Source organism: Girardinichthys multiradiatus, chromosome 3 (genome assembly GCF_021462225.1).
Source record: "Girardinichthys multiradiatus isolate DD_20200921_A chromosome 3, DD_fGirMul_XY1, whole genome shotgun sequence".
NCBI classification, from domain to species: Eukaryota; Metazoa; Chordata; class Actinopteri; order Cyprinodontiformes; family Goodeidae; genus Girardinichthys; species Girardinichthys multiradiatus.
In genome coordinates this window covers 42,031,108-42,054,253 of record NC_061796.1, presented here as the reverse complement: position 1 = coordinate 42,054,253, position 23,146 = coordinate 42,031,108, and the positions used below count along the sequence as shown (strand labels likewise).

Genomic DNA, 23,146 nt, shown 5'->3' with positions numbered 1-23,146 from the left:
TTAGATGGTGTTGAAACGTCATCAGGAAATTTTGACCTGGGGCTTCTTCAGACTGCATTAGAAAAACAAAAGCTGCTCCGTACTCCGCATTGCTCTAAATCGACATTAGTCTGCTCTGCATCCAGCAACGAAACTCACATGATGAGACTTCTGCAGCAGTGACACCGGAGTTCTGGTTGCCCTCACACTCCATAGCTGCCATTTCAGTTCTGTTATGTACCGCTGTAAAAAAAAAAGAAGTAAAACAGGGTATTATCTCGCAATGTAGATTTTTTGGATTGAATCATTAAAATTGACATTATTTTGCACTGTCACTGACAGATTGACTTTCAAAGAGATCAAATATGAAACCACAAAGTTGCTCAGATGACTTAATCAGACTTCAGCAAAACCCTGAAATTTTAATACATCATTTCACATTTTTATGTGTAAAGCTGATGGAGATCCCCTTTACAACAAAGATGTCTCAGAGATGCAAAGAACACTGCCAGAAGCTGTTTTTTACAGTGGTTTTGTGCCATTTGTGGATTTTTCCTTCATGGCTTCTAAAACTGTGCAGTCTTTTAGAACAAAATGCTGATAGTCTGGCTCCATGCATGTGAAGTTGGTATGTTGATGGAAATGTCACAATAACTGTTCTTATCCTTACGTCTGCCTGCAGTACCCTGTCTGCACTACCCTGAAGGGATTCATGGGTGCAGTGTGTGACCTGTGACTTGTTTGTCTGTGTAATGCATTAAGATGGATGTAACCATCCATCTCAGATGATGAATTGTGGGCTGCAGAGGAGACTCTCTGCTATGTAAAACAGGCACTTGCAGACCTAGCACTTTCATCAATCAGATGGGGGACCTCTGTAATGTTGTTACACTGCAGAAAAAAAAGAGAAGGCTCTGTTTATATGCAGCAGATGCCTGTGGACAGAGGGCCTTTTTATTCTGTTCAGATAATGTTTTTCCCCCTCAGTGTAATGGGAAGCGTGACTTGGGTGTATTAATGAAACATTTATGGACTTCAGATCCTTGTTTTGGGCTTCAATCAAATTGATCCCACTGTGTAATCAGCTTTCTTCTTACAAGTGCAGCGTTGTGTCTTCCCTACTATTTTCCTGTTTTGCTCAGACGGCAGTATCAAGGTCTCAATTAAAGTGACACCTGGAATTTCACATTCACACATAAAAGCCTGACTGAGCTCCCTGTTGGAGAGCCTGGAGCTGCTTAGTCAACACATTAGAAGCCCTGGTGATAATTTTTGGCAAGGTGAGATGCTGCATCTGAAGCAACTGTAACTTACAGATGTAGGAGGATTAGAGCAGAAATAAAGGTGAACAAGGATTAATGTCGGTTCTCAGAAGGAAAACAGTTTTCTTTTGTTTTTTTTTTTACTGCTTTTATCTTTTTGTTTTAAGGCTTTACAATAAAATAGTGGCTATTTGAAATTAATATAAATGAGGCTCAGCTATGTGGCCATATGTTGTAGATATGTTTTAGCCACTTGATCATCTGAAACTCTGGAGAAGTTTAATCACATTCTGGTGGGTTTTGTTTGACTAATATTTAATTTAATTTAAATGAGATCACAAAAATCCAGGCATTCTACCCCTACAACAACCTCCACAATTCCTGGCAACCCTGGGTAAAAATTTGCAAAAAGCCTTAATTACATTTATTTTCCACTGCAGTGACATAATCTCATGGAAAACTTTAATTTTAGAGTATGGTGGAACAGACACCATTCAGATATTCAGTACAAAACATCCTAGGCAGACGGCTCCAATATTATTTTAATATAAGCCTCTATCGTTTAAAACACAAAAGTCAGGAAATGCTTTCATTTGTGTGTTTTTATGGATTTTAAAAATACACACACATACAATATATATTACCCAAGAACAAAATATTCTTTCAGAGCTCCCAGGATCTGCAGCTCCCAGGATTGTGTGCCTCTGATTTCATTGCAGCACCTGCGGTGGCTCTATCTCTCTGTTCTCTTGTTTCGCGCTTCATGTTGCCACGCTCTCATTCTCTCTGCATGTGGTCGTTGAGTCGTAGCCGTTCCTAAGGAAGGAGGTGTGGCGTACCTCTGGCTGCTTCGACAGATAAGCCCAGACCTGCCCACCTGCATCCCCACTGCTCGTCAGCCGAACAGACTCGCTGTCAGCAGCATTCATTCTGCATCAGGAGGTTGCCACTTCAATGGATCCAAAGCATACTGCTCTCCGCCTTAATTTTCATGCATGACTGGGGGAAAAAGAACATCCAATCTCCTTGAAACAAATGGTAAAATGCTCAAAAGATTTAAACCAGTAGGTTGTTAGAAATCTTACATGTGCCAGAGACAAAAACTTGGTTAATTTTGACTTGGCCTGTATTTACCTCCTGAGATCAGAGTATTGCCTTTCAGAGAACCTTAACCAGAGAAAGTTAACGTGTGTATAATTTGCCAGAAAAATAATAGTGTCTTTTTATCATGACCTTTAAGCCAGACCTTAGATGCGTTTTCCTCCCTCCGTTTGATTTGTATAACAACTGAGGTGATATGGGGAGGTGGAGTTAAATGATATTTGATACTTTTGCTCATATGCTTTTAGGACTGGGTGATCTTTAGTATCTTGGAAGCTCTAATCTGTCTCAGGTGTAAAGAATGTACTGCAAAAAGACTACCCAAAAGGCTGAATATCTTATTGATATGCAAAACATGTATTCATGACTCTTGGCATGGAATAGCCAACAAGTAGTACATTCTAAACAGTCCTTTACATTATTAATATTGCACACACAGATATTGAGATGAAAATATTTTGGCGATATATTTTGCAGCTCTCATAAAGGGGTTGAAGGTTACCCGCCATGTTTACATTTCCAGTTAAGGTTTTCACAGACTTGAAATAGTCAGGGTTAAAAGGCAGGCCTGCATCCTGGCTGAATGGTTTGATGATGAAGAATGGTTTGTGCAATTAGTCATCTTCATCAAGACGTTGACAGCTGGTAGCACCTCTGGTTACATACTAAATGTATTTGGACAGCTAGCTGGTGGATAGCGATGCTGATTGTCATATATTTCATGTGTATTTCTGCATGTAAACACCACTGATTTATATGCGATTATGTTTGCAAAATTATGTCAAGACATATTTCCTGCAAACAGTTAACACCAAGAAGTAATATATTTAAAAATAATAAATAATGAATTAATGCTCCTGGTAGCACTAGCGGTATTTATACATTCAACAAAGTATGTGTATTAATTGATATTTATTCAGTAATTGCAGACACATTTTTAAATTAATTGCATCCTTAGTAAAAGGACAACATACAATCAAGTTATAAAGAAAATATACCCCCTTTAAATTCTAGTATATTTTGCGTGTTTCCAAGGTGTAAGGGTGTATCTTTTCTCTCGTATTTTTTGTTTTGCTTTTAGTTTGATCAGAAATGATGTGCTGGGATTTTTGCTGTGTTTTTACATTTCTTATACACTACAGATTTGATGTAAGTAAGGTAACAACATAGGAAAACCTAATTTTATATACATCTAAACCATAAAAACAGACAGAATTTATTTTTACCACAACTGTACCTGTCAAACAGAAATTGTTTCTTATTAACTAAAGTAAGTTTCAGATGTTTGGAACCAGCACAACATACTGTAACTGTCTTCTTATGAAACTGAGCAACAAATGTACAGAAAATGCAGCGATATAAGCAAAGCTGTCAAAAATATAACTACTGTCTACACTGGCCTCAAAGTCTTGGCCAAACAATGTCAAAAAGATTTAGTAATTTTCATAAACTGTTTGATTTTTGTGATTATGGGTGTATTAAGTTCCACTGTTGTCATTCGTTTACTTTCAGCTACCTGTCTCCTCCTCACATCTTATCATTGTCTTCTTATACTCCAGCGTTTTATTTTTTCTTTAAATTTTGAAACAAATTTTATCTTCTACCTTTCTGAAATGAAATTTTTTTTTAACAATTTTGTAGATTATTGTTGATTTCTGTACTTATTTTGTAGGATTTTGTTGTTTCTCCTGTATTAAACCAATTTCAGATTAAAAAAACTAGCCGATGGCAACCTCTGCGTCATTAGCAGCTAAGAGTCACGATGTTTACAAACTGTGTTTTCTGTTACAGTTTGTTTTCCCTACAAATTACCCTAAATGCTGCAACAAAGTTTAAATTGTTGGAGCTTTCTTCAGTGCTTTGTAGCGGAGCTTTCTCAGGCTGTCTTAGTATTGCCTGTTTGTTGACTGTGTCAAGTTCTTTCTTACCTCAAAATAAGTGTAACATGGATGCAATGGGTTTTCAGCCTCAAAAATGTCACATTCATATTCTGCTTAGACTTAGACCATTCAACTGGATGGCGCTTCACGAGATGGACTTACTTGGACGAGTATTATAATGGTGGTTTATTATTGGACCATAAGATCTTGAAGCAATAAGTTGCTGTTAAAAATACATTCATATTTATATAGTTGGGCACCCCTCAAGTTTAAACTGAGAAGCTATATATATATATATATATATATATATATAATATATATATATTATATATATATATATATATATATATTATATATTATATATATATATATATATATATTATATATATATATATATATTATATATATGATATGTGTGTATGTATGTATGTATGTCCATGACTGTGAACATCAGATGCTATGAAAACAGCACTCCCTGGAGGACTATACATTTCTCACGCTCTTGTGGGGACACAGGCGTTTAGTCCTGCGATTCCCTTTAATTGACTTGTTAGAGCAATACTTATGGCTATAACATCAAGTTGTCGTCCTTGATGGTCCAATCATCTCAGCTGTCAGCAAGTCTTTCCCTTAACTAAACATGTTCTCTGCGCAATCAGATGTGTCCTGTACTGTGAGGACACATGAAAATAGCATGTTGGCAGATTTACAGCTTTGCGCCGTGAAGGAGCTATAGTTGTCTGCCTTCAGCCAGAGAAGGAATTGATGCATGGAAAGAAAAAATGGGAAAGGTCAGTAATCAGTGGCTGGTTATTGTGGCGGATTTGAAAAGAAAATTGTGTTGTGGGGGAGGCAGGGAACTGAATGTGTATGAATGTAATGTTTTTATGTGTGATTTTGAGTGTTGAGGGTCTTTTCGCAGAGGGTTTCTCTTGGCAGTGAGTCTTCCGGCTGACCTGTCAGTGTTATTCAGCCTGTAGGGCTGTGAAATGACCAACCACAGGGCTCACCTGGGGCCCCGCAACCTTTTTCAGCTGTTCCCTTCACACTGCTGCTCCCTACCTTAGTTTTATTCCTTTTACCACTCCACTTTCCCTACTTCTTTGGTTCTTTATATTGACCCTCCACTTCTCAGTCCTGCATTCTTTGCGCTTTGTAACATGCTGAATTGTTTCCTTTTTTCCTGAAATTTAACATTTCCTGTTTGGATCCTGATTTCAAGGCTTGAATGTTGAACTTGTGGGGGGAGCAACAGGAACTGTACCTTTTTTTATAAGTTTTGACCAATATAAACAACCCACCAACAGTCGGATGTTCTCACAGTTTTGTTTTACTAATACATTTTTTTTTCATTCTTTTTAACTTTTTTAAAACCATTCACAATAATCTTTACTATATTTGTAAGACCCTGCACAACCTTCCAGTTTAAATCTCCTTTTCTTCATGTTTTGAGCTTGATTTTGTTGTATTCATAGCACTCTGTTCTTTTTCAATCATGGTACAGAAAAGGATGAAGGAAAGGGATTGAACCACATGGTGCAGACATCAGCCGAGCTGACAAATGGGAGCCCCAAACTTGGACAGCCATTAGCAAACCGAGTAGGACTGAAACCAAGCCAGGCTATGCTGATTTTCATGAATCTCCATTCCAAAGCACAGGGCTTTACCAGGCCATGGCACGGCTGTGGGTGTACACACCACCTCAAGCCCTTTCTGGCCTACCCTGCCACCAGCAACCATGTTTACATTGGACTGAGCTTATGGCATTATTGAACAAACCCTCCAAAGAAACATTAAAGGGTTAGGTCATTGCTTCATCTAACTGTCATGACTCATGCACAAGACTCTTTAGCAATTGAAAACAACAACTTTGCCAGACATTTGATGTTTACTGCCTATGGTTTACAGCCAGTCAACATGATTTCAACTGGAATTTGGCCAAAATAAAGCAGTGTTTTTGGAAAAACACCATTTCATGAACATGTCCTTAATTACAACATCTATGGGACCAAGGTTGTTAGACTTTCAATAAACATTTTTGTTCTACTGATGGATTTTCATCTGAACAGTAAGGCCAGGTGGAAATTATTTTTCAAACTTTAATACTTTCACTAATGTAAAACTGCTTTTTTTTTTTTTTTTTTAGCTCCTCTTACCAGACCAGGTGAAGGGTTAGCATTCCTGCCTTTGACTGGTCCCATGAGAAGAAAATATCCTCCAGATATACATCAGCAAGGTTTTTTTTTTCTTTTAGACTGTTTTAGCCACTGCTGTTGTGAAGGAAATATTCTGTTTTTCTTTTATTCAGACTGAAAGGGTAAGATGTGCAAATAACAAATGGAACGTAGAAATATAAGAATTTTTAGATGCAAGAAATATTTTCTAGCAAATGTATCTAAATACATAAACCCAGATTAGCCTTAACAGTATGACTGCTTGCCCACTATTTTAAAAAAAGTACCTTCTAGGAGTCTTTTCCATAAAACTTGATCTTCAGCTCTTTCTACAGATATTCAATTCGATTCAGGTCTGGTGGTTGACTGGGCCGTTTCTGCAGCTTTATTCTCTTTCTCTGAAACCAGTTGAGTTTCTTTGCTGAAAATTTTACACTCATTTCATCTTAAGCATGCTGGCAGTTTTTTATCAAATGTCTCAGTATATCTCTGGATTCACGTTCCTTTAATTTTATGAAGTCTGCCAATACCATATCCTGAAGAACTGCCCCACATCAGGATATTTTCACCTCCCAAGCTAAGTGTTGATGTGGGGTTTTTGGGGAGGGGGTTTGCCTCAAAATGGTGTGCGGTGTGTGGCTGGACATCCAAAGAGTTACATTATCCCCTTATATGACCAGACTATGTCCTCCCATTATTTTATTGACTTTTTTGGATGTTCAACAGCAAAAGCTAATCTTTTAACTAACATTTTCTTTTTGAGTCTTCTGATTTTTTTTTATCCTCTTTTAGAAATCATGTAAGGACCACCTCTTCTTGGACAGTTTATAGTAAGGTGATGTTATTTTTATAATAAAATATGTTCTCAGCGGATATGAGTGGAGCATTCAGAAGGTTAAGGATGCGTCTGGAACCAATGCTATCATCATATCTTCAAACAATGATGTTGTGAAGGTCTTGAGAAAGCTAAATGTTTTTATTCATCCTGAGATACTTGTTATGCGAAACCTTGCTAATGAGAAACGTTTAGTTGTTGAGTGATTTGGCTGATACAAATTTGCACTGATGGGGTATTGGAATGCTTTTTAAATAACAGATTTCAGCCGTTTTCTTGGCTTTCTTTGCCTCTTTGCACCTTTGTTTGGTCATGTTTTAATACTTATTACCTGTCATTCCACTTCATCAGACACAACCTAATTAACTTTTTATTTAAAATATTTTTATATGACTTTGGCTGTTTCTAACATCTGGTGTGAATATCATGTCAGCCGCTCCATTAGAACTATATTTACTGAAAAAAAACAACTTTCATGTGTTTGTCATAACAATATTTACATGAATACAGGGGTCCAGTTAAGTGAATATTTTCCATTTTTGACTCTTTTTTTTTTTTTTTATTCTTTTTTTTAACGGTAACAGGAAACTTTTAAGACCATTTATCATTTGGACAGATTGCAATTTACACCTCTGGCCACTTGGTGGCCGGCAAGCATATTAATGCTGTTTTCTCCCACTGAAGCGAGTACTGCCTGATTAGGAAACCCCTCTGATCTTTTCAATGGATAAATGTTTCCTGATTTCAAAACTTTGGCTGAACTGGCGCTTGTAAATCCAGTGTCTAGTGTAGCGGCAGAGCTCAGATTCATCCTCCAGAGCAACATCAAACTACCGCGAGAAGTCGTCTGTCTGAGGCAAAAGTCCAAAACCTCATGACAATAGCCGCTGCAGCAATCCCACTCCAGACATTTAAAAACACAAGCGGGTGTGCAGTTCTGGTCTATGCGCACCAGGAGGAAGTTGTGAGACTATGGGTTCAGGCCATAGCAGGTCAGTGTTTTTGTCACTGCGGAGAAAAGTTTAATGTTTTCATCCGGTTGATGTGGATTCTCATTTCAGCTTGTTCGAACTGAATAGTAAATAAAATTTATGAAAACAAATGCTATGAAATGTTTAATTATTATCACTTTTAAAACAAGGTGATGACTAAACAGATTATTGCCTGATTGTTTTTAACATGTCAAAATGACAGACAGTGAAAAAGTCTAGCACAACCTGTGCATGAATGGGAGAATCCAACAGTTTGCTGCTGAGGGTTACCAAGTGCTTCAAGCTGCCCCCAAAATATTGACTTGACTCCACAATGCATCTTGCTGCCACTAGTTCCCCAGGCACGTAACTTAGACTAACCCAGCAATCCCCATTACATAAAAACAAAAATGGAGGTTAATCAGACCAAGTCATCATTTGATTTGATTTGTCTTCCAGCACCTACGCTTATGTAGGATAACACTCTGCATTAGCCTCCCCAGGGTGCCAGTACAGGGTGTCGTTCTTAAATATTGAGTTGACTATATTGGTTACCATTAACCAAAATCTCCATCACCTTTCCCTTTTTCTTCCATCCTCATGATGTCCCCACTATTCACCATAACTTTTAGCATGTTGGATGTCGCATCAGGTGTTGGCATCAAAGTCTATCTAACTGGCAATTATATGTTAGTGGCATGCAGAGCAAGAATGCATAGCACTTGAAATGCAATATGTATGCATCAAAGCAGTGCTTCAGATATTGCCCACATTATTCTAGCAATAATGAGTCGATTTAATATGTTGTGTAGGTCTAGTCCTAAGCACTGTAGAGCAGGATCATCTTGCGGGAGCTGCAGTTGTGAAAACACTAAAACTCAAATCCAAATCACTTTAACTGGTGCATATATCTATAAATAATTTTGGATTTACAGGTGTTTTATAGTCCCTGTCTATATAGAAATGTTTGTAACTCACAACCGTCACTTGGTTTTAGATTGGTTAGATGCAAACAGGACATTATGTGACAGGACTGCTCCTGAGAGCAAACACCTTGGTGTTACAAGACAGACTAGGGCACTTCTCTAAAAATATTCGCCAACTTTGGACAATATTGGATTTTACATGTGTACCTACAGCTTTGTGGCACTGAGTGAGTGTTTTGTTTTTCATTTCTGTGTTTAGAACACTGTGGTTTAAAAATGTTTCTTTAGAAAGCATACAACCCTTAAAAGATTTACCCAAAGCTAGAAACCAGAGTCTCATCTGAGGTTATTGTAAAGCAGCCTTAAAAGAACCCACTAATATCTGTCTGTACTTAATTCCATATGAAAAACCACCATTTTAGGTAAAAGTGAGTATTTCACAGTGACATGGAAAAACAATTAATGAAGTCAAATCAACGACCATGATTTTGTTTCTAATAATAACCTTCCTCTCTAAAACATCTTTTCATTTTTGCCTAGTCTTTTGCTCTTCACCATGATGTCTTCCTTATGTGGTGTTTGAATCTTAAAAAAGGGACATGTTTTTATACTTTGCTTAGGGCAGTATTTTCTACAATTTTATGAAAATTAAATCCAATTTAAGACTGTTATGAAAAACATCAGATAAGAAAAAAATAGGTAATAGTTCAAATCTCTCAGTAAAAAAAAATAGAAAACAGTTCAACTTTTGTAAATTTTATTTGTTTTTCTTTTCTGGATTGTTATTTTGGCAATTCTTCCTTGCTCTGCCAAGGGTTTTGTAGTTAATTATAAATGTTTGTTATAATTTTAATCAAAGTTGCACAATGTAGGGCAAATCCAATATCAGTGTGTTCAATGTTGCAAACCAAAGGATTGCTAGAACGCAATGTTTGGTAGAATGCCAAATATTGCATTCACCCTCTTAATATTGGTTATATACTTGGCAAGTCAGACTATGACCGTCCTCAATGGCCACACCTGATGCATCATGTTTATGGCCAAGATATTGAAACTCAGTTTGTGGCTGGAATAGTTTTTAAGGGTAATGAAAGAAAAGAGACAAAAAATGTGGTCAAATTCCAATTGATATTATCGCAACTTTCCGCTATGACATTGCATGTACTTATTGTGCTGGGATTGTGCACCCTTAATAATAATAATAAAAATAAAAATTGTATCTTTCACTCTCCAGCTTGTTCTATATATAACACATCTGATTGCAAGGACTGATATTGCTTACATCTTGGCTCTAATTAAGCAGTTGTGTATACAATTGTGTTTTAATTGCTAAGTTTCTTTCATTTCTTTGATTATGATACAGTGTGTGTCATACCAAAAACCTCCCCGGATTGCAGGTGATTTAATGTGCTTTCAATGTGTTGAAGCTCTAAAAAGTACACTGATAGCTTTCTAATATTTTTAATTAATCAGTTCATGATCAAGCACTTCATAAATTAGCAACTTCTACTTTAAAGACAAAAACCATTTTGCTCACCATAACCTAAATTCATTGTTTGTCCAGCAGACAGCGAATAAACTGCTGGAATTTTGAAATTTAATGGTATGTTTTTGGTTTTATTAGTCTATGGGAAATGGGATACATCTCCAAGGTATTTTATTTGATGAGGATGTCGTAACACCTCCAAACATGCAAACAAGACCTTAAGTGTGTGGCTGTTGACGTAAAATAAAGGATGGCATTGACAAGGCAACAGGAACTCATTATCTCATAGTCTATGCTAGTCCATGGTGCTTCATTGATGGGTGCCAGGGAAGAGTTTGTAGCAGACAGATGGGGTTGCACCCCACATTTCATACAAAAGATCACGAACAGGAATAACACATCCACAAAACGACATGTTTGTGCGGTAATCCTGGATTACCTGTCTGTCTTGCTCTCCTTTGCCATGGTTCTCTGAGTCGTATGTTCCGCATCACAAAAGATAACATCCGCTCTGCCTCGACTGCTGCAAGGCTGCACGCTATCTGAATTCCCAGGGTAGTTTCTGTGTGCACTGGGTGCTATCTTGCCAATTTTCTACCGACCAGGAGTGAATGTGTGGTGCAGAGAAGGGTGACACAAAGGAAGTTAAAACGGGCAGGGATAGAATGGGTTGCATCATGAAATATCAAAACAATCTGCACACTCATGGGGAGGACAGTCAGGCAGGCAGAGACATTTTGTCACACTTAGAGTTGAGCCTAAAATGATTCATAACCCTGGTAGTTTTTATTTTTTTAACTTCACCTAGTTATTACTTGAGTGGCTCAGCCTGACCTTTTAGACTCGTAGAGAATCAGGGGAGGGAGCTAAAGATTAGGTTGATAACATGGAAGCCTTCCATCTTGAAAGACTTTCAACTAATTGCAAAGAATATATTGTCAGAAAAGTCAGTCAAAACATGCAAAAAAGCTGGTCAGCAACGGTAAGAAGTGTTTGATTTTGTTTCTATTCATTATTGAGGAGGTTGTAAATACTTTTACCCTGTTGACTCTGTATATGATATGACTTTTCTTGATAAAATCGCTCATAACCTATTTTAATGTGGTTTTACTAAATAATAAAATGCATACAGAAAAAGATCTTCTTATAAACTCTTTACTTTGCTTTGAACATCAGGAAATTTAGTGACTGTTTTAGCTGTGCTCTACACTGCTCTTTGCACAAAGACTACAGTAGATATCTGAGCACAGTGTAAAGACCCAGTCACATGACTGTAACATATGTTTTTCTGTGTTAGGGGGGAAAACATTTTGCAAGCAATTCACACAAAAATAAGCCCTACTAATAAAAAATGAAAAGAATGCTCAGAACACAGGTGCAGGGCTATGGAGCTAATGTTAGGAATGACACAAAATCACAAACAGTTGTCAAACAGTGAAATAGAGTTCACCTTTACCAAGGACTATGATGTCATACTTTGGATGGAATTGGGACATCCCTAGTTTCTAGCTGTAGTCCCTACAGCTGATCTTGTGACAACTAGTCGATTTTCAGTGTTTTTAATTCACTTTGTCAACTCTCCATTTAACATTATATAAATGTAAAATCAGGACATCAGGACCCCAGAACACAGTTGATTGTTTATTTTTGCATTACAGATTGTTCCCCTTCCATGGATCTTTCCTCTTTAGTTTATCAGTTTGAGGGGTAACACATCCCGAGGGGAAAGCCAGATGTCCGTCCCACCCACGACATTCTCAAACATATTTTGGGGGATCCCAAGGCGTTCCTAGTTTAAAAGGGATATACATAGTCTCTTGAGTGAGTCCTGAGTCTTTCCCAGGGTCTCCTTCCATTAGGATGTACCCATAGACCCTCAAGGGAGATGCATGACAATACAAAGGATCAGGCTGGTTTAGATACCTTTTTTCTCAGTAAATTAGTAAAATAATGATTAAAAACTGTATTTTCTATTTATTCAGCTTATCAGTGTTTGAAATTTACTCAAAATTAAATTTTTATTTTATCTAATTTCATGGATGCACTTTACTGATTTTAAAAGATTTTAAATACAATTTTCTATAAATTTGATCAGTTTTCTTTTACTCAAGATTTAATTAGCAGCTTTTTGGGTAAGAACTTGTTTGATTAATCCCTCAGGAGACTGCAGAAAGTAAGCCCCAACTAAAATCTCCTTCCCTAGTCTGGTATTTCTCGCATGTAATGGCTTCAGTTCTGTCTACAGTTCTCTCTTGAAACAACAGGATATATTCTGCAGCAGGTGTTTACCAAAGAATACATCTTGTATTTGCAAAAAGTGAGTGGGAGAAGGAGATCTGGTGTTTTTCCCACTTGCAATTGGCATAATTTTAGTTGAAAACACACTGTCAGCCTCCAGATTTTCAGCAGGCGCAAATAAACTCATATTTGAGAGCAGACAGAGACACTTGAATTCCATAACTGAAGGCTTGTTTATCACATGTGTTTATCATATGCTGCTGAAACACATTTTGCAGCCATCTTTTGGCTGCATGAGAAACGGGACATTGAAAAAAAAAAAAGAGTGAATGATAAAACTACATAATAACTATATTCCCGAGTCAATATTAAACAAGGCAAATAATTTTTTCTGAAACGTTCCTTCATTCTGCACCGTTGTTCCAAGCCCTTCTGATCACTTCTAAAAATGTTTTAGACTAGAGTTTTTTTAAGCAGGCACATTGTCTCCTCAGATATTAAGAGGAGAATAGCATGTTTTTGTGATTTTTATCTCAGACTCTGGGCTTCAGCATTTTAAACAGAGAAGAATCCAGCAATGACGGAAAAAAAACTGTTTTTTTGGGAGCAGAGTAGTCCGAGTCTGAATGTTGCTAGTGGGACTGCATGATTAGGAAAACAAATAATTGTTAAATTTGAGATGAAAATATCACTGCCTTGTGTTCTTATGCAATTTGTTGACTATAATCTAGACAAAGGTTTGTGCATTAAACAAGGTTTGTCCATCTGTGACCATATTTGTATGCAGAACTTTAAGGCATGTCTCTTGAAATCTAATACCCTACCAAATATTGCATCTAAGCAGTCCTTTGCAATTGTGATGTTGAACTAATTGTTACAGTGATGGAGATTGTGATTTGATATATTGTACAGCTGCAGTTGGGAGTACTAGTTGTTTTGTGTGGCAGTAAAACTAGTCGATTTGCTGTTTGTTTATATTTGTCAATCTTCACTTTAAAATTAAAAGTTAGAATTGTTTAAGAATGTTTTGATTTATTGCTAATTATACTAAAAATATTTACAATTAATGCAATTTTATGTTCAGATGTGCCAATCAGGAGGCTTTCATTTAAAACAGGCATTTGCTGATACTGCATCTAAATGTAAAACTTTATTTAAATGTATTTTATATCCCTGAAAAATGCATTAGCTTGAAGGGTCGGTGAACACACTCTTCATGTTGGCAAAGCATGTCCAACATGTAGAGTGTGTTATTTTACTTCAGGTCAGCTAGGTCAAGAAAGCTACGATAATCCTTTACGTTACCACCAAAACTCCATAGTTCCATTGTTTGTTTTTTAAATACAATTGACTGAAGACATTAGCCTGGAGTTGTCGATAAACCTTTGCTCCAGCTGATGATTTTTCTTTGATGTGGATCAGTTTTCTGAAGTGCTTGGCCAGCACCACCATGTTAACTCTAATCTTGTTCTTTTGGCTAACATCGCATGTCATGACCATAGATGTTGGTCAGAACAGAGACAGGCCATCTAATAGAGATCTCTGATTTTTGGCACATCTGTTTATTCTTACTATGACAGACTGGATTGTATGCATTACTCACGCATGATGGCAGGATGGTATTAAGGCAATAAGACACCTCGATACTTGACCTCTTCTGCTTGAAGTGAAGATTGATCCCCGACTCTTTAAGCTGTGCTTGAAGGTGAATCCAACCATATCTAGCTGGTATTGGTCAACTTCTTCCACTAGCTTAGGCTGCTTAACCTCCAGTGAGATGACACGCCACGTCTGCAAAGCCAGATTCTGCCTCCGGTAGTTGGCGCGTCCAGGAACCTCACCTGCCATCCAGCTTGCATGGCTCCAGATGCCCAAGTGTTCGTCCCTTCAGGTGGCGGGTCAACATGAAGATCATTTCACTTAAGATATTAGCTTTTGGACATACATTTTTTAGGTCTTTCAGTGCCTCAACCAAGCCAACCAAATGTTCTGGGTGTGGATTAAAACACACACGCACACAGGTATATATGTGGTTCATGAGAAAAAAACTGTTGAAGTGTTTTGCTGTTGATTTGAGTTAGGGTGGAGATTTAAGAGCTTTTAAAAGTTATAAATTTACCTCTAGACAAACAAATTGAGAGCCTTTGGCATTCAATAAAATCTTGTAGGACGAATGTTATTTTTCCTCTGGTATATATGGCCTAGTGATGCCTCATCTCACTTTATTACTTTTTTGTAAGCTCACATGACATTTGCTTTTGACATATTCCAATTTAGCTGTCAAAGTTAATGGAAGCATGAAGAAGAAACATGCAACAACAAAGCACAATGCACAACACAATCTGCTGTTTATATTTCTTGACCAATAATATCCAAGAGATTGACTGCCTGGTTTAATCAAATATAAATAGACATTCATATAACTGAATTGATGCACAACGACAGTTGACGTAATTGGGAACCAAGAGTGAGAAAATATAAAAATATTATCCATCTCTATGTCTCAGTAATCCACATTTATAAAGAGCTCACAAGCTATGTGTGCATAAAAGTTCAGAAACATTTATTTGTGAATGCAAAAAAAAAAGTGTTCATATCTTTATGTTCACATAAATATTAGTGGAGGCATTTATTGCAGGATGACTATGGGGGTGAAAAGGCGCCTTTCAGTATAATGCGCTCTTTAATAAAGACACAAGTTGGCAGATTGGGAGTGTCAGCGCATGTGGCACACAGCCTCCTCAGGTGATTTATGAGCATGCTGCTAGGCTATTACATTATGGGCCCCAGTTCTGTTCTCTGATTGTGATAAAAGCAGCCCACCTCTGTTGAAACACCTCAGGTACAAGCATTTTGTTTTAGTTGTATATCTCTTTTTTAGATTATAGAATTATGCATGAGAAGAATGTAATCGTGTTCCTGTGCAGCAGTTGTAGCTCATTAAGTTTGCTTTTCTGCTTTTTGTCCTTCAGAGTTTGCAGGTGATGTTCAAGGAGGAATAGGTTGAGACTCTTTCTATCTTCATAAAATTTTTTGTTGCAGACCATTGTTGTTTGAGCTGAATTATTAGTTATGCTTGCCTGCAAAAAAGCCTGTTTTTAGATGTCTAGGACTGCTTTTGTTTTGCAACATCTCATACCAAAAGCATAAAGCTTAAACCTGAGATTTACATACACTGTATAACCACTTTTGACTTGCTGTCGGACAATAAATCAGACTAATCCTTTCCTGTTGTTAGTAATTCTGTTAGGATTATTTCTTTTTGAAAAATATTAAATATTTTGCAATCTTTAAATATTTTTTACTTAACAGTCTGCTAATTCAGAAATGTACTACTCTTAACATCACTATGACTTTAAATAAATGCCTTAGCTGTCATGGCTCTGTAAGCTTTTTAATACAATTTCCAGATTTTTGAATGTGCCACATTTATCGGTCACAACAATTTAAGAATGTAAACATTAAGAGAATATCCTGCCATTGTACCCTTCAGGAAGAGGATGAGTTCTGTGTCTCAGAGATGAACGTGTTTTTATGTGAAATGTGATCAACTCCAGAACAAGACCAAAAGATATTGTAAAGATGCTGGCTGAAGTTGGTAACCACCAAGTTAGTATCCAACACGAAATAAGCCATTTACCAACATGGGCTGAAAGGCCACTCAGTAAGGAAGAAGCTGTTAATCCAAAAACAACATAAAAAACCACAAAACAATTGCAAATCCTCTAAAAGGAGAAAATTTGGAAACTTTTTTTAATGCATTGCATCATGGGCTTTTTGAAATACTAGAAAATTTTTATGAAAATCTGGTGGCTTCTGCCAGTAAACTGAGTGTGGGTCGTTATTTTTTTCAGGATACTTATAAAAACCTAACGGACAAATCATCACATTAATGGTTCACAGACAAAACTCTAGCTTTTGCCATCATCATCTCAGTCCCCAAACCTAAATCCCATAGCAAACCTGCTGCAGGGGTAGCTGAATAGAAGGGAGCATAACGGAGAACCCAGGAAGGTGTTCTCAGGCATGCAAGCTTTCCCAGTGAAATAGAAAGTAATGGACTCCACAATTAAAAGGTCCTAACAACCTTGATAAACTGAAACAAAGTAAAGAGTAAAATGAGAAGGTCTCAGTTCCATTTGGTTTAGAGGGATTGAGAGGGCATCACCATTTGCGCCTTCTTTTAATTGTTTTTTAAAACAATTGTTTCTTATGAGATTTTTTCCCCACTGAATAATTGTACTCAACTTAAAGGTTGGGTTATCACATTTTTATTAGATTATGCTGCTGCAAAAATATGTTTTTTAAGGCCTTATACACCTTTTCCAGTAAATGTGTCCATGCCTCTGTTTTCTTCACTTAAGAGGCAAACTGCTATAACAAAAGGTGCAAGTGTGCAGTTTCTTCCTGCTCTGCTGGGCGTTGTGTTTGTGGAGGGAAATGGGTGAGAGGCCGACACAGCGAGGCCAGAGTTCGCACAGCAGAGCATCGCAGCTGAAACGCCAGTTTTCACTCTCCGACGGAGAGAAAACTACAGGGCATCATCCAGAGTGGTTTGGAAAAAGGACGAGTCAGGGTCACTTTCAATTAGCACAGCATGTCGTCACTTCAGAAAGCCTCTGGGGCAGAGAGGAGGCAGCTGGATGTAGCCTTGGGCTCAAGGAAGGAGAACGGAAGGAGAAATGGGTATAGACCATACAAGTCCACGTAGATATACAAACTATAAACTCACAGTATTCTGATATTTAAGTCAGAGCGTCTAATCCCTTATTCAAGGTTAAAACTGTGCCCTTTGCATCTCTTAAAACTAGCATACATTCCTAAATCAAAAATGTATTTTTAAAATAGTATTTTTCTTCTACAGTCTATTAGCGCCTATAGTTAGATGAGAAGAATTCCAGCAATTTCTGATCTTTTATAGTCAAACAAATATTGTATAATGCCTTCTTTCAGAGAATTCAAGAGCAAAATTTTGTGTTTTGCAGAATTTATAAAGGCGTTTAAAGGTCATTGGCAGCTCTTGACAGTTTCTAACAGAGGGATGGTTGTGTTGGCTGTATTGTCCCCTGGGACAATGTGCCAACAGATTCCTGTCATGGCAGCTCAACAAAGCCCCATCTTTACACATTTGCTACAAACCGAGTATGAGATGAACTTTGTCAGCTGTAAGGGTCCATCTCAGCAAAGCCTCCCAGAAGGATGAGAGAGTGGAATAATTATTGGGTCCAACAGTCCATTTAATGGTGACAGTCCCTCAAGAAATCATTTTTAGGAAAAGAAGTGTGAAGACCATCACTTTGTCAAACTTGCTGATAAAAAGAAGTCTTTGTGTGATTCCCATTGGTAAAGTACATCTTTGCATCTTTGTCTATTTGGTAAAAACATGACATATATTTACTTGCACTTTGAAGTAAAGCCAATTGCTTGTTGTTTGCATGCTTCTTGCAAATAAATTGTCAGTTCTATCTTCTAGAAGTAAAAAATGGTTACTGGTTACTGCCTGTAATACTATTGCATGGTAGGACGGTTCCAACCTTAGATTTCTGAAAACCAGAAGAGCTGGATACAAATCATGGTCTGCTGCTGATGTGGCAGTTTGAAACAAATGAAGATGCTCACCATTTGAAATTCATTATCCCTTCTGTTTATGTTTAGAGTGGGTGTGTGTTAAGTACAGTCATACCAAAATGGCAGTTAGTCAGAAACTCCTGCTCACATGCTGGCTTCCCCGACTGGTATGAATGAAAACATGCTTTGGTATTGTCGAGAGAGCCTTTGACTTGCAAATGAGAAAGATGTTTAACTGTCATTTTACCTTTTTAGAAAGTACATTTTAGGAACATTATATTAATTTTGACACCAAGTCCCATACTATAATTTATAATGGAAAACCAGAAGCTGCCTTTGCCTTCGCTTCAGGCTGGTGGTGGTGGTGTAATGGTGTGGGGAATATTTTCTTGGCACACTTTGGGCCCTTTACCAATTGAGCATCGTGTCCACGCCACAGCCTACCTGAGTATTGTTACTGACCATGTCCATCCCTTTATGACCACAGTGTACCCATCTTCTGATGGTTACTTCTAGTAGGATAACCTGCCATGTCATAAAGCACGAATCATCTCAGACTGGTTTCTTGAACATGACAATGAGTTCACTGGACTCAAATAGCCTCCACAGTCACCAGATCTCAATCCAATAGAGCATCTTTGGGATGTGGTGGAATGGGAGATTCACATCATGGATGTGCAGCTGACGAATCTGCAGCATCTGTGTGATGATATCATGTCAATATGGACCAAACTCTCTGAGGAATGTTTCCAGTACCTTGTTGAATCTATGCCACGAAGGATTAAGGCAGTTCTGAAGGCAAAAAGGGGTCCAACCTAGTACAAGCAAGGTGTACCTAATAAAGTGGCCAGTGAGTGTACTTTGTTATGCTGCTATCAGTCTGATGGGTCAGGCGGTTACAACAGTAGGATGATTCTTTTTGAAGGCCAAACCTTTGTCCATCTATCGTCCTGGATTTTAATTTTCACAATGAATCAGCTCAAAAGCTAAAAAAATTGAAAAGTAACCTAATATCTGGCTGTTCCACATTTTCTCTGATGGACATCTAAGGCTTTTTGACCTATGATACTTTTGTCAAGTATGCTTTAAAATCTGCAAACTGAGATTTAGGTCCTTTCTGATTCATGTTTTCATGCAAACTAGTTGTAAGTAAAGACATGTGCATGGTGCCAACAAATAGTTTCATCTAATGTGGAAGTTAAACTACCCCGACTTGAATCTGACTCCAATGGAGGGAACTAATTATGGTGATGGAAAGGAGGCCTACTAACCTGAAAGACTTGGAGCTTACTACTAAAGATAAAACTAATAACATGCAAAAACTGAACTGCAATTATAAGAAGAGTTTGCTTGCTGTAATGCCTGAAAGATTCTTTCATTGATTATTGAAAAATGTGTATATAATTGTTGACGTGCATTTGTTTGAAATCTAAATAAAACCTTTTATTTCTAAAATTCATACTCCTTTACATTGTTTTATTGTCTTTGGAGAAATGCCTGTCTAATTGTTGAATAAAAATAAGTTAAATCAAAATCTGCAAGGGTTGTGAATAATTTTAGGCTTAATTGCAGATGTTCCACAGTAAGGTTGATTTAATAGAAGTTGCTTTGTCTGTTCCTGAGGTGGGGTTGATTTAGTTCTGTTTAATACTTTTTCAGTCAAACAAAAATGTTATTTGGAAAGCATTTGTGTAAATCATTATCCATTTACTCCACCATGTTGTCCAATCCTTCTTTACTCGAGTCTGAACCGAATGTGTCCTCTGCAGCTTTGATGTGAGCTCTTTATTAGTTTTATGTAAAGGAAAGTGTGGAGAATAAATTGAGCTCAGGCTCTCTGTACATCTCTGGGTCCTTTGTTTTCTGGATCGTAATGGCAGATAAGACACATGTGGGAATAGGAGGAGGAAAATTGTCTCAAATGAAAACACCAGCAAAATAACACGACCGTTGTTTTTAGTTAACATTGTGGTCAGAGCAGCTGAGCTGTTTGCTTTTAGCAGCTGCATTGTGGAGAAATGCCTGGAGAGAATTGGGTAATTTGGTAGACATTCTTTTTAGCCCTGTGTAGTTGTTTGGCCCTTAATTGAATTTTTGTGTTCAAGTTCTGACTCATCTTTACTGAACTGTATATTTATCTGCTTTCCTGATTTGAAAATGTCTATTTTTAGAAGATTAAAAGAATATTTTTCCTTGGGTAAGTCTCTGCACCTCTCATAATTGCCACTGCTCCAATTCCTCCCCTTTTCTAAAAGATGGCAATTAATCTAATTAGTAATCAATCAGCCATTGGGCCTCCCGCTTCTTCTGTGCTAATGGACGATATGACAGGTCTGGACCCTGCATTATTAATACCTCCATTCCTGGAGCCCAGGGCCCCCCTGACACCCTCAGTCAGGGGCCATTGATCACGACCACAACCCAATGAGCTCTGCAAGGACTGTGGGGAAATATCAACAGAGTGGTAGAAGTAAAAATGGGGAATGTTGCAGGTTTGGGTGTGGTGCAACAAATTTATTTTGTTAGAATTAGGGTAATTTTTGTAAATAAATTATTTTGCCAACTTTTTTCAAAGGAGGTGATTAAATTGACACAAAACTATGAAAATACAACCCGGAGTCCACGGGGCTGTTTAGGTGGGATGTTTGAAGGAGTAGATTGTTTGTTAGAATGGTGTTAATGGGGATGTAGGGCTCCAAAAAGCTCATTAGGCAAATGTGGCTGGCTTCAAAACTATTATGGCAGGATAAGGTAAAGCCTCTTTGGGACTATTCTTGAAAATGAGATTAGAAATTATAGAATCTCACTAGCACAAGGTGCCAATGATCACAGTGTGGCAGTGAAACAATTTCTGCAACATTATTCTTCATTTTCTGTGCATTCCAAGCACCTTGTCTAATAGCTTAAGCATCTAAAGTTGCAACACTTGATGACAACCCACCTGCTGATCACAATCCATGTAATCAATACTAGGTGCCACTTTGTTCAGGCCAGAGTGGAGAACGTCTGAGCCCAACAACAGACATAGGCCGAAGGCCCCCTTCATTCTGAGTCTTCTGTAGCCAAATCTGCTAACCCTAATTTAACTCCTCAGTGCCAGTGGTTGTTTATTACCCAGTTCACATGTTTTTTTAAGAAAACACTGTTTTGGGAAATTGATTTAGCACTATTAAAGGACAACAGCCTCTGATTAAGAAAGGAGTATCTTATGCCCTGATATCTAAATGTATTTAGCATATGTGACGGGTTTTGAGCGAATCCGCCTTGTTTCGGTATTAACAATTTTTTGTGGCTTTTAGGTATTTCAGGGCACTGAAGTTGATGCACATCTGTGGTGGGGACTTGCTGTTGCCTGAATTTTTTCCAACTTAAGCGTGCATATATTGGTAAATGGTGAATTACCTGCACTTCTGTAGCACTTTATGAAATCTAAGGACCCCAAAGCGCTTTACATTACAATTAGTCATCCACCCATTCACATACTGACAGTATTAGGCTACATTGTAGCCACAGCTGCCCTGGGGCACACTGACAGAAGTGAGGCTGCCATACAATCGGCACCACCGAGCCCTCTGACCACCATCAGCAGGCAAGGTGGGTGAAGTGTCTTGCCCAAGAACACAATGACTGAGACAGATGGAGCAGGGGTTTGAACTAGCAACCCACCTGTTACAGGATAAACCCCTTATATTGAGATAATACTTGGCAAAGATAATGAACCACAGCCAGTTACATGTAGGAGATAATTATAGTTTAATGCATGACTCAAAATCAAATTAATATGCTTCACTATAAGTCATACGTTTTCTGTACATTTGTGATTACAAACTGGTAAATGAACTGGTGCTGCCATGACACTTGCGATGTTGTCCAACTCCAGTTATAGCTTATGCAGAATGCTCTTTAGCCTTTACTTCACATTTGTCACAGTGTTTATAATTGGCCAGGGTTGAGCAAATTAATTCCCGGGGCGGTTGGGCATGTGACCAGCGGGTAACCCCCCCCCCAGAAAATATTGAGGCATTCCTGTTTACAGACAACAGTAACTTTCATTGTCTTTTTAAACATGTACCAAGTATACTGTATGGCGGCATTTGGCCATGTTTTTTTTAAAATATATTTTGTAGCTATTGTCATTGGGTAGTAAGCAGTTATTCTAGAGGTAATTCACTTAGTTTCACATCACCGGGCTAGCATGAAAACACACTGGGTTGGTTTATTTGGTACATCCAGTGAGACAAACTGGTCTCCATCTATACCTAAATATGTTGAAGCTTAGGTTTATGTTAGGAACCTGTTGTAGGGCAATATGAGGCACTGGCTTTAAACTAGAACTCTTGGCCAGTGAACCCTGAAGCAGGTTGAGAATCTCTAATAAAACATGACAGTGTTTGGTTTCTTTATTCTCTATATACATTAGGACAAACCTTTGTAACAGATGCATTTGATTTTAAGTTTAACCCTCTTCTTTATATGTGTTTTTAGAGATGCTTATTTACTATTTCCACTGGCAGCCATTGTATGACTAAGACATGTGGTCATCTGGCACAGTGACTACAACAAGTAACATTTCCACCAGCCAGCCACCGACTCCCCCCAGTTTATACAGCACACAGGTTAAATCACCACAAACCAGCATGTTAAAGCTGTCACACTTAATTTACAGAGTGTCTGGTGTTGTTAAGAATTTATAGGCCTTCAGTGGCTTTATGGTGCTATGATGGGA

The 23,146-nt window shown here is 37.8% G+C and overlaps 1 protein-coding gene across 8 annotated transcripts in view; it reads left to right on the top strand.

Annotated features, from left to right (window-relative positions):
• The window catches only part of sema6e (sema domain, transmembrane domain (TM), and cytoplasmic domain, (semaphorin) 6E), a 260,656-nt gene that overhangs the window by 93,099 nt on the left and 144,411 nt on the right, over positions 1-23,146 (top strand). Inside the window, exon 1 of one of the 8 annotated variants that reach the window (XM_047360698.1) lies at positions 6,441-6,458. The exons of the other annotated variants lie outside the window; for them this stretch is intronic. The gene's annotated coding sequence lies outside the window, so the exon portion shown is untranslated. Of the gene's footprint in view, positions 1-6,440; positions 6,459-23,146 lie in introns of those variants that run through there. 8 annotated transcript variants of the gene reach the window in all.